The following is a 10,715-nucleotide window of genomic DNA, read 5'->3' on the forward strand; positions in this document are numbered from 1 at the left end:
AGGAGTACACTTTTCATAGATATATATTAGAGTAAGAAACATATTTCATTTCAACTATAAGGAGATACATGTTACAAAGTTAATATGTTTCTATTTTTGTTGCTATATCATCTAGATTTCATATCCGATCTTGCTACACGAATCAGAGACTACTGTAGGTACAACAACATACAGTCAACTCCATAAGCGCTTGCACACCTGTATCAGGGTTCAGGGATCAAATACCCTGCAACCGAGAGCGCTTTTTGTTCGCCCCCATGGAACTCTGTGATGTCGTTATGCTGCAACTCACAAGGTAGCTATAGTAGGGCGGTATCTGAGATTTCCATGCAAGGAATTCAAATTTTCCACCACGAGGTATAGCTCTCCCACACAACATATCATGCATTGTCAGCCTGGGAACTTCTTTCTGAGGAGAGCGCACCTGGTAACAGCGATGCAATACAATTATACAAGGGCTTCCGAGCTGCGGGTCATCCCCCAGATGTGCATAGGCCGTTCCTTCCGCAAGAGATCCATTGGATGTTCACCAAACATAAGCAAATGCTTGGCGGTCGATTGTCTGAACCGCTCGAGAACCTTGCGCCAGAACCGGAGATTGGTATTGGCTCTCAGTAAGGTGCCAATTATTTTTGCACCAGCGAAAGAGGCGTTCAGCTCAGTTGCAATCTCCATGGCTATATATGATAGCTCTGAGTAGTCCTCGGAGCCAGCATTTCTTAGTGCGACCATCTTAAAGAAGTACCACTTTATCGAAAATCTTAAAGAAGTACCAGTAAGCTTCCTGGGGCAAGAAATTCAGTCTGTGAGGCTGTGCTGTTCCAAAGCGTACGATCCTCTCCGACCTGCTTGTAACTATGATCTTGCTCCCTTGTGCCATATGGGCAAGTAAACTAGAGCACAACTGTCTCCATGTTTCTTCTTCTAGATCCCCAGCTAGCTCCATGATAACCAGTAACCTCCCATGTGAAGCACCACAATTCCTGTACTTAATAACACCATTGTCATGAACAGGATTCGCGTCAGGTTTAGTGGCTTCAAGATCATCTCCGTCGACGAAAACAATCATGGAGAAGAAACCGCGCACCCTTTCGTCAAAGCAAACATGCTCGACGAGGGTGCTCTTCCCGACTATTCCAGGTCCAACTATGGGAAGAACACTCAAGTTGTTACTTGTGACAGGGGGGAGAGCGATCTGCAGAAGAAAGCTCACGATTCTCTCGCACTCTCTCTGACGGCCGAACATGCAGCTGCTGCAAGGCTGGCGGTATATCGGAGGATAGCTGTCATGGACCAAATGGAAAATGTGGCCAAATCAGCTTCAGGGAAGCAGCGGAGGAGATTGAGGCGTGCAGGAAGAAGGCCGGCCAGGATCGACGGTCCAGAATGGACGCGGTGAGGACCAATCAATTGGTGCCACGTGGTGGTTGTGACGCAGCGAGTTGATCAGGCTGGTGTCTTAGCGAGTGCGTGCGTGGGTTACGATTGTCGTTGGACCAATGTGTGAACAGACTTCCTCCCTATCTCTCTCATGTCTTCCCTTCCTCTCCAAACTGCTGCTCTCCAGATCTAACTCCTTCCTCCATTGCTGTACTTGAATCCTTGTAAGGTGTATCTGGAAGTAGAGGGATCTTAACATTTGGTATCAGACGTCGTCGATTCACCGCTGGCACCGTAAAATTCCTTGATCCAGAGAGTAACACCGAGTTGGGGGCGCGGGTTGCCTTGAGCAACCAGCACAAAGTTCCGTGAGGAACGCCTCCAAATCGGGCGCTGGATTCGGGTAGGCTAGGCAGATCTCACCCTGGATCGTCCTCACCAAACTCGGTGGGCAACATCGGACCGGATCGAAGCCTTGGAGGATGGCATGGAAGAAGTGCTGAAGCAGATCGCCGCGTTGCGGGCCGATCTGAAGGAGGAGTTCAAGTCCGGCTTGGCCTCGGTGGAGAGCAAGCTGGGAGAGAACACAAGCTCGCTGCACTCCATAAATTCATGGCGGAGTGGAGTGGACGCTCAAGTCTCTGACCTAACGGCGTCCCTGGAGGCGGTCCGAAAGCAAGTCGATCGGGTGGTGGTCAGCGTGGGCCTCAGCGCCCTCGGTGCACCGCCGGGTGTCGCGGCAACGCCACGCCCCCCGCGCCGCCAGACGCGAGCGCAAAGTCACGGGAGCTGGGCTCCGGGCAACTCGGCCACGGCGTCGTCCAATTCACCGGGGGCGAGACAGCGGGACATGCGATTGTTCCCCTGTCCACCCCGGTCACAAGTACCGAAACTACTGACGAATCTCTAGCTCTGGTTACTGTCTCCCCGGTTCAGTCAACTGCAAATGTTTCTTCCACCAAGCCACTGCCTCCACCAACGGATTTTCCTCGATTTGATGGCGAAAATCCGAGACTCTGGCAGCATGCGGCTGAAAAGTACTTTCGGCTCTTTTCCGTGGATAATAGTCACCGTGTGGAGTATGCCACCATGGATTTTGCGGGGGCGGCAGCCATGTGGTTAAACACTATGGAGGACCAATTGAGTCAGTTGACATGGGAACAATTGTGTGATAATTTGAGTAGACAATTTGATAGAGGTCAATATCAAATGCTCTATAGACAAATGTTCAAGTTACAACAAACGGGTTATGTAGTGGAGTATATAGAGAAATTCAACACTCTCAAACATCACATGCTAGCATATAAAAGTGATATAGATCCAACCTTCTTCGTCACTCGTTTCATAGAAGGCTTAGTTAAGGACATTCGAGCTGTTGTTATGATTCAGCGTCCCCAAGATCTGGATACTGCTGTTTCCTTGGCCCTGTTGCAGGAGGAGATCGACGAGGACATATCGAAACTTTCACCGAAACAAGGGGCCAGACAATTCTCTCGCCAAAGCTTCTCCCCAACTTTCAGACAGCCGACCTCAACCACGCGTGAAGTCAAACCAGCACATACACAGGCAAAAGTCTCTGCTCTGAAAGCTCTGCGCAAGGCCAGAGGGGAATTTTTCACCTGTGGCGAGAAATGGGGTCCAGGGCACAAATGCAGCACAACGGTAAAGCTGCACGTGGTGGAAGAGTTGCTGGCGATGTTGAGCAGCTCTGATTCAGAGGGTGACGGCAGTCCAGAAGCAGAAGGTTTTGTGGATGCTATCTCTGACACTAAGGAAGTGCTTATGTCCATCAGTAAGCAAGCAGTGCAGGGTTCGGAGCACTCAAAATCCATGCGCCTCTTGGGACATATCCAAGGGCATGATGTTCTTATTCTGATCGACTCTGGTTCGTCCAGCAATTTCATCAGTGAGGAGATGGCCTCGAAGTTGTCTGGAGTGCAAGCCTTGAAGCAACCTATAACTGTGAAAGTGGCAGGGGGTGGTTTATTGCAAGGTGGAGCTGAAATTCCAGATTGCCACTGGACATGTCAAGGCAATACTTTTCACACTACTCTCAAAGTGCTGCCGTTGCAAAGCTATGATGTCATATTGGGTATGCAGTGGCTAGAACAGTTTGGTTTGATGCAAACACATTGGGCACACAAATGGTTTCAGTTCGATAATCATGGAGAGCCATGCAGATTGCAAGGTCTCACAGCTAATACAAAGCAGTGTGAGATAATTTCAGAAGCGGAACTATTACACATGCAGCACCAGGATTCTATTTATTATATTGTCCAGCTGAGTTTCCTGATGGATGAAAAGACACAGCAAACTGTCCCTCACATCATCGCCATGGTCCTGGAGGTATATGCACCAGTATTTGATGAACCAAAAGGACTTCCACCTCATCGTAAATGTGATCACACCATACCACTGCTGCCAGGAGCTTCGCCAGTAAATCTTCGTCCCTATAGGTATAGTCCTTATCAGAAGAATGAAATAGAGAAACAAATCAGGGAATAGTTGGCTCAGGGGGTCATACGTCCAAGCTCCAGCCCGTTTGCATCACCAGTGTTGTTAGTGGGAAAGAAAGACTTATCCTGGTGACTATGTGTGGATTTTCGGCATCTGAATGCGCTCACAATAAAGAACAAGTACCCCTTGCCGGTGATCGATGAGCTTCTGGATGAATTAGCGGGATCCAAGTGGTTCACCAGCTTGGATCTCCGAGCAGGGTATCACCAGATACGAATGGCTGAGGGAGATGAATATAAAACCGCCTTCCAGACACACCATGGGAATTTCGAGTACAGAGTGATGCCTTATGGCGTGACGGGTGGACCAGCCACATTCCAGGGTGTAATGAAAGATATCTTGGCGCCATTCTTACGCAAATTTGTCATAGTATTTGTGGACGACATCTTGATTTACAGTAAGTTCCTGGAAGAGCATGCTAAACACCTGGTAGAGCGGCAGAGACGCTTGGCGGAACTGAATTTGGACACGGAGAGTGAAGGCATCGAGCGCGTAGTACCCTCTGTACATGGAGTGCCGGAGCGTGTCGAGCTGCCGGAGCATCGCCTGGTTCGTGACGTGTCGCCTCTCGGCCTCCTCGACGGTGGCTCGGACTCGCAGCAGCACGCGGCGCAGATGCTGCAGGCTCTCTTCCGCTCCTCCGGTCTGCAGCCGGCGGTATCTGTCGACAAAGAAGGATATTGATCTGCTGATAACATCACCAAGAACTGCAGAGACGATCGCATCCATCGTGTATCCTTCGTGGTGAAACGGAAGAAGAGAGGCTCTGTTTGTCTCGTTCTCTAAAGTCTATAGTGCTGGTTACTTTCCAGGTCATATGTGTAGACTGTAGACTCGGTGACTTTGAGGTTTGGACAAGTCCTAGAAGCAAGTGAACGTGGTTAAATGTACGCTTGGCTTCAACGGTCGCACGTAGAAAGTGTCACGCCACTCATGAGAATATCTGAATATGGCTGGTTTCGTGCCTCGCAAATAGTAGTACTTGATAAAAGAAACCCATTTAAAACTTGCTAATACTATACTCTAAACGCAGGTCAATTATGCAGAACTGACTCTATTTATTGTTAACTAATATGATAGCACAACAGATCGAAATAACTTACAACGACAGAAGCAACAAGAGTCCCTTGTAGAAACAAAAGTCACTTGAAGTCATCACCATCTCTATCCTTCGCATATTGGTTTCTTCTGCATCCCAAAAAAGGAACATAAGAAGGGACATGATGTTTTGGCTCGTAGGTCCAAATACAGCTATTATGAAAAAAAAAAAATTTAAATATATTTCAATAAGTTAAAGTTCAGAAGAAAAAAAATTGGATATACATCTAGAGTCTGAGTTCAGAAGAAAAAAAAATGGATTCACAAAAAAATTGGATGTACAATAGGTAGTAGTATGTTCATACACAAATTTTTGTGGGAAAAAGATATTTTTTCTAGGCTGAGTAAAAATGACAAATAAATGTTTCAAGAGAAGCCATTTTAGAGCACCGAAAATTATCTTTTTACACTAGTCATAAAAACGTCTTTTTTTTTCATGAAAATTTGTGTGCGGACATAGAATAAGCGGATGTACAGCTAGAATTTTTTATGGTTTTATTTTACATTTTGTATCTACGCTTATAAACCAAAATGCATTTTCCCATAAGAAGATCAAACTTACACAACCAAGAACCCCTTTTCCACATGTTACTGTATCCACCTGTCCAGAGCGCCCCTGCTAAGGAAACACAAACTTCAATTTTGCAGGGAAAGAAAACACAAACTTGACCTGAAAAAATCCAAGCTACACGTTGATCATGAAACCGGTGCCCCCGCCTCCTACTCCACAACAATAAAAGTCATTGTTGATCAGTCACCACTTACGAAAATCCGTTAGCAGTCCTACTTACACTCTTTTTTTTCCTTCTGAGGGAAACTTACAAATGTAGCGGTGACATTGACGAGCCAAATTTTCAGCCCGTCAATGCTGATAATTTGGCCCAAAGAGGCCCACCTCCTCACCCTAAAATGCAAACCATTAACCGGTAAATCCTATTTGGCTAAGCATAAGGCACCTGTTATCCTCCAAACGCGTAGGGCGGAAGGGTAGTGGGCATCGGCCCATTAGGTGGTACTTGCTGACCGAGGATGAAGAAGACGATCGGGGAGGGAGGAAGGCTATGACCACGTGCCATCCTCACCGGATATGGGGATGACGTGGCTTCCTCGGCGTCTCCAACATAGGCGAGGAAGAAAACTTAGATTTTAGGGGAGTGCGATACGGGTTGGGTTCGCCGGAGATGGGTTAAGGATAACAGAGGGAGGTCCCGGGGGGCAGCGTGGGAGGGGGGGGTGGTGGAGCGGTGACCGACGGTTGGCTGCAGTTGAGGAGTGCAGTGCGGACGAGGGTGAGGCTAGAAGGGGCCTACGACGGAAGCCAATTCCGTGGAGATGATAGGAAAATAAAAGACGATAACACCCGAGGAAGGGCCGCGTCCCACGATGCCATGCTCACGTGCATCCGCGTGTTCCATGACGCATGAAGCACCAAATAGGACAACCCCTCTCTGCAAGCGACCGCGGGTGAATGTAGCAGGCGGCCCGTGGCGGCGGAAGCCAGTTCCGTGAAGACGATAGGAAGATAGAAGACGGCTGCACACTAGAAAGGGCAGTGGCCCAAGATGCCAGGCATGCACGCACCCGTCCGTTCCGTGACGCGTGAAGCGCTAGGACCACCCTCTACCCGCCACAACGCGGAATCCTATACATCGCCCGCGTGCGTGCGGGCGGGCACGGGGTGACTACCTAGGCCCATAACCTTTTTTTGTCATTTCAGTTTAGTGACGGTTTCGGAACCTTCCGGTTCTAGTTTTTTTTGTTTTCCTTTTTCCTTATAGTTCTCTGGTTTCGGTTTTTTATTTTTACTGTTTTCTTCCTTTTCTGATTTCTTTTACCATATTTTTAAATATGAACAACTTTTTGTGAGAATTTTTTTAACAAATTTTATTTCCGAAACATTTTTTGTGGAGAAAAACATTTTTTGAACAAATTTTTTGTTTGAACAGTTTTTGTTTCTGAAAAAAAGAAACATTTTTTTGAAATTTGAACCTTTACAAATTAGAAATTTTTAAAATTTGAACCTTTACAGTATGAACTTATTTGAATTTATGATATTTTTTAAATTCGATTTTTTTAAAATTTAAACTTTTTCCAGATTTGAACTTAAGAAAAAAACAAAGCTGGTGGAGAAACCCGTCCCAAACGGCTGGGCCGGCCCAACAGGAGCGAGCCGAGGCGAGCCGCTGCGTGCGTGCGGGGAATTGGGGAGCGCCTACTCTCCGGGAGCGCCTACTCTCCGCTTTAAGCGGGATGCAGCGTTCGGTCCGCCTGAAGAGGTTCCCCGTGGGCCACTCCAAACCTGGGCCCAATAAAAGGTACTGCTTCTCCCTTTTCTTTCCTTTTAGTTTAGATCTTTAAAGATGTTTAAATTTTTTAAATGTTCAGATCTAAAAAAGTTTTAAAATAAAAAAAAAGTTCGAATTAAAAAATGTTTGAATCTCGAAAAGTTCGGATCTAAAAAAGTTCAAAATTTTAAAATGTTCAAATTTGAAAATTGTTCAAACATAAAAGTTGTTTAAAATTGAAATTTTTTCAAAATTCGACACTTGTTTAGTTTAAAAAACAAAGAATTTTAAACGGAAATACATATGTACACACAAGCATGGGTGTGGAAGCTATCATATCCATCCATACGTGAGTGGGTGCTTTAAGATTCGGAGAAACAAAGTTATGGGAGAATTCTTTCCCAGCTATTTCTACACTTTTCTAAAGATGGGACATGCCCGTGAGACAAGGAAGTGAGCAGTCCCTGGCCGCCCGCACAGGATTCCTAGGACACTGACGATTGCCTGTAGCTTTTTGTCATGGACAAGCCATGCGTGCCCCAGCCACACCCATTCTGCTTTCCCCCAGCTCTTTCTTTTTCTTCTCGGACTAAACAAGGTGAAGATGATATTTTCTTAATCGTAAGAATTTGCAAGTGATCAATTAGCAACGATAAAACACAACCATACTACACCTGCCACATATTGGTACAAGATGGGATTTTTTTCTCGGTGTCATCGGCCAAAAGGATCCGAAAAAAATATCTGCACTAATTGCAAACTGACGCCAGAAGAACATCCCAGCTAAACCAGGGGTCCTAATTGCTAACTGAATACTACATGCTAACTGAACACTAACTGTTGCCTGGCCACAAAATCAGTGTCAAACGAGCCGAACGCTGCATGATGTTCCGGACGCCGTCGTCGCCGAAACGTTGCCGGTGGGCGGTGGCTCAGCACCTCGTCATCTCCCTCGTCCACGGCTTGGTATCCAGCGTCTGAAGAAGACTTGTCGCCGCCGAAATGTCGCCGGTGGCTCAACACCTCGTCACTGAAGCTCTGTCCCCTCGTCATCTCCCTCGTCCACGGCTTGGTACCCAGCTTCTGAAAAAGAGTCGTCGTCTTCGAGCGGAACCAGCATGGCCGCAAGCTCGACGCCGCTGCTGCCCATGTTCTCCTCTTCCTGCCCCTCCTTATCCACATGGTCAGGAGCAACCTGCGATTAGTGTTGGAATCATGATGTTGTATGAACTCGAAAACAACTCTTGTAGTTCAACACTCACATCGTCGGCTGCTTTGTAACTGAATCCCCAAGGAATATCATAAACAGAATTGAAGGCTAGGCGTCAGCGCGCGTGATCGAAAAAAGGGTCACATAATCGAGTTACCGCGTGCATGAAAAATACAAGAATAATCGAACTCACCGACGAGATCTGCAGCGAGCTATCTGGAACCATGGTCACCTGCGAGGCTGCGACACTGTAACATCAGACAACGAATTCAAGCACGGGAAAATATGAAGAAATTGAGAGAGAGAGAGAGAGAGAGAGAGAGAGAGAGAGAGAGAGAGAGAGAGAGAGAGAGAGAGAGGGTGCCTCTGCTTCCGTTCCTGCCTCCTTCTCGTCGTCGGGGCTCGACCGCGAACCGCCGCCACCCACGGGAGTCCACACAAGTGTGAGAAGGCAACAAATATCAGAGATTGAGATCTAAAACGAGGCGGCCTAAGGCGGAGCTTGAAAAAACGAGGCGCACATCCACCTCATGGTGAGCCTTCTTGCGTTCGAGGAGGCCTGGAGGCGTTCAAGTGCTCGACCTCCGCGCGGAGCGACGCCACCACCCCTTCGGTTGTGGCGGCAGCGTGCTCGAAGCTGGCCACGTCGCCCCGGGCATGGGAGAGGAACCTTTCCAGGCGGTGGGCCTCCGCGGCGAGGGCCTTGTTCTCCTTGGCGGCGTTGGCCAGCTGCTCCTGGTGGCCGGAGGTCCTCGATCTCGGCGTTGGCGGTGACAACGGGCTAGGACTTGGCGGGGTGGGCGGTGACCTCCTTTCGCGCGACGCCTCTGTTGGGCGCAGCCTCCTCGACGGCGGCGGCGGTGGGGGAGGCGAGGGTTTCGTCGGCGCTCTCCATGTGCGTTGGGCGGCGGCGGTTGTGGGGACTGGGGAAAGATGGGCAGCGGCGTCATCCCACGAGCGCACAGGGTTAGGGGCGGATAGGAAAACTGGTCTTTTTCGCCGGCGGCGAGAGTGGAGAGTTGGTTGGAGGAACAATGGCGACCAGGCCGGCTCTCTGTTTTGGACAGGTACAGAGACACACAGTCTCTCCCTACAGAGTAGACTGCGACATGGACTGGTGGCGGCGGGTCGCGGGGAGTAAAGAACGGAGAAAAGCAACGATTGACGCGACAGATAAAATACTGGCCAAAACAGAATGGAAAGGTAAATGTCAAGTGGCGTGGATCTCAAAAATAAAACGGACGGTACAGATTGCATCCACACCCATGCTTGTGTGTACAAAATCCACACTCAATTTTAAATCAAACAAAATTCATATTTGAACAAATTTCATAATTGAACAAAATTCAAATTTAAACAAATTTTGAATTTGAACAATTTTACAATATAAACATTTTTAAATCAGAGAAAAAAATAAATCTGAACAAATTTTTAAGTCAGCAAACCAATGCAGCAAAAATAAAAAAAGAAACCATAAAAACCCGAAAAAACCTGAGAAAAACCCAGAAAAACAGAAAACAAAGGGAAAAACCATACATGCGAGCGCTAATGGGCCGGCCCACACCGTCCGTCTCTTGAGCGGGAGCGAATCGCTCCCGCATTGAGCGGCGAATAGGGATCGCGGGGGAATTGGGCGAACTTTTTGGCAAAAATAAATAACATGTCCAACGGTCCAGCCCAATAACTTAGGCTTCCGTTTTGCTAAGCCCAACACATCTGATTTGAAGTGCTATTTATATTTATGCTGCCAACCGATACGAAAGTCAGATTTATCGATCTAGTTTTAGGTTTTCCTTCACTTGCATTGGTGACGGTCGGCACCGAGATCATAGGATATGGAGACTAAACAAAGTACTGATGAGCAGACGAGGAGGAGGAGCGGTAAATCGGCCATCGGAAATCACAAGGAAGAAGTTGAAGCACTGCAAGGGGGGATTGATGGGGAGAGGAGAAACGGTAAACCAGCCATCAGAAATCGCAAGGAAGCAGAGCTGAGCGACGCTGAAGTGGAGCAAGAGGTGCAGCGACTATGGGAAAAGTTTGCAATCGCTACGAAGAAGGTGGGGGCGAAGAGTGGGGAGGAGGAGGAGGAACGACGCAGAATCTGGTTATCCCACCCCGCTGAGTGTAGGAAGGGGAAGGGAAAGGTTGGGGAAGCGGAGCGGAAGAATCAGCAGACGATCAAGGAAAAGGAGGGTTTGAATAGCGGTCTAGAATACGATGAT

At 47.8% G+C, this 10,715-nt stretch overlaps 1 pseudogene; it reads right to left on the bottom strand.

The window, feature by feature from the left end:
- Positions 1-8,307: 8,307 nt before the first annotated feature.
- LOC124664872 lies at positions 8,308-9,385 on the bottom strand (annotated as a pseudogene).
- Between the last annotated feature and the right edge of the window lie 1,330 nt (positions 9,386-10,715).

This window comes from Lolium rigidum, chromosome 6 (assembly GCF_022539505.1).
Source record: "Lolium rigidum isolate FL_2022 chromosome 6, APGP_CSIRO_Lrig_0.1, whole genome shotgun sequence".
NCBI lineage: Eukaryota > Viridiplantae > Streptophyta > Magnoliopsida > Poales > Poaceae > Lolium > Lolium rigidum.